This window comes from Bison bison, unplaced genomic scaffold (assembly GCF_000754665.1).
Source record: "Bison bison bison isolate TAMUID 2011002044 unplaced genomic scaffold, Bison_UMD1.0 scf7180017864193, whole genome shotgun sequence".
NCBI classification, from domain to species: Eukaryota; Metazoa; Chordata; class Mammalia; order Artiodactyla; family Bovidae; genus Bison; species Bison bison.
The window spans coordinates 265,291-267,156 of NW_011494765.1; positions in this window are offsets into that span (position 1 = coordinate 265,291).

Here is a 1,866-nt window from a genome sequence, read left to right on the forward strand (position 1 = left end):
AGCTCTATTTTGGTTAATATTTTCACTATCTTTTTCTACCCTTTCACTTTTATTTGTGTCCCTGGATCTAAAGTGAATCTCTTGTAGACAGTTAATGTTTAGATCACATTTGTTTGATTTAATCCAGTCAGCCAATCACTGTCTTTTTAACTAAATAATTTAATTCATTTACATTTAAAGTAATTGTAGCTAAAGAAGGACTTAACTTCTGCCAATTTATTGTTTTCTACATGTCTTATGTCTTTTTTGTTCTCCAGTTCCCCATTACTTTCTTCTTTTGTATCTAATTTATTCTTTTAGTTTACTCTTATTTCCATATATATACATATATATATATGTATATATATTTAACTATTTTCTTCATGCTACCCTGGATATTGCATCTTATATTTATTACACCCTAGTTTGAATTAATATCAATGTTCTGGTATTTAGAACTACTCAATAACAGTAGTAATTAGATAAAGACATATCATTTTGATAGCTAAACCTAATTCATAGGTTTAACAGACTCCATAGCAGTCTGTTTCTTCTTCTCGAGAACAGTAAAATATTTTCTTTAGAAATGAAACCTACTAATTACACCATCTAATTACAGTAGAGTTCTCAGGAGAAGCAGTGACTAGCAGAATGAGTGCTAATTACAATGACCTAGTGGTTTTTATTTACTTAGGTCTCTACTTTGACACAAATAGGATAAGAAAAATGAAAATTTTACTTTAAAAAATATAGTCCTGTTTTACAGAAATAAATATTGACATTTTAGAATTGGAATGAAATGAATAAGAAAAATGTTAAATAACTGTAGAACCAAAGAACTAAGGGAATTTTTGCTACCATCTTCTAACATTGGAAAATATTGCTTAAGCAGTTAGCTTAGTCCATGCTTAGGTCAATATCATAAATATTTACTGAGCACTCCCTGCAGTAAGGGCTTCCCTTATGGTTCAGCTGGTAAAGAATCTGCCTGCAATGCGGGAGACCTGGGTTCAGTCCTTGGGTTGGGAAGATTCCCTGGAGAAGGGAATGGCTACCCACTCCAGAATTCTGGCCTGGAGAATTCCATGGACTGTATAGTCCATGGGGTCGCAAAGAGTTGGACATGACTGAGTAACTTTCACTTGAACTTGAACCTCTGCAGTAAAGGATGGGTGCTAGGTGCTATGGGATTCTAATGTGTTAGAGCCAAGGGAAAATTATGTCTCTTTTACTTGGAGCTGTATATCCTCAGTGGATAACAGAGTGTATAGCTCATGGTAAACATAAAACAAATACTTATGGACTGATGTGCTCATAGGTGAACTGAACATCATTTTTACCTCCTTAACTCCAGATTATTGTATTTAATTAAACCTAAAATACCATCTATTATAAAATACATTATTTTAATATACCATTGACAAAAATGCTCCCAATTATTTGTGACATGCCATAAACTTAAATGAACCTCAATATGAGATATTAAAGAATAAAAAAGTGTGTTAAAATTAATAAAATATGGCTTTACTGATAAGATATCTGGATCCTGAACAATATATAGCACATAGTGTCTGGAATAAGAGACTTCCCAGGTGTCTCAGTAGTAAAAGAATCCTCCTGCAATGTAGGAGACATAGGTTCGATCCCTGATTTGGGAAGATCCCTAGGAGTGGCAACCCACTTCAGTATTTTTGCTGGCAAATCCTATGGACAGAGGAACCTGGCAGGCTACAGTCGGGGTTGCAAAGAGTCAGACATGACTGAGCGACTGAACACGCATGCTAATCTGGAATAAGGCCTGGGTTTGATTCAGGGCTCCAAAAGCTTTCATGTTTAATCTGACAAAGAAAAAAAATAAGGCAATATTTTAGGTCCCTTAGTAAATAT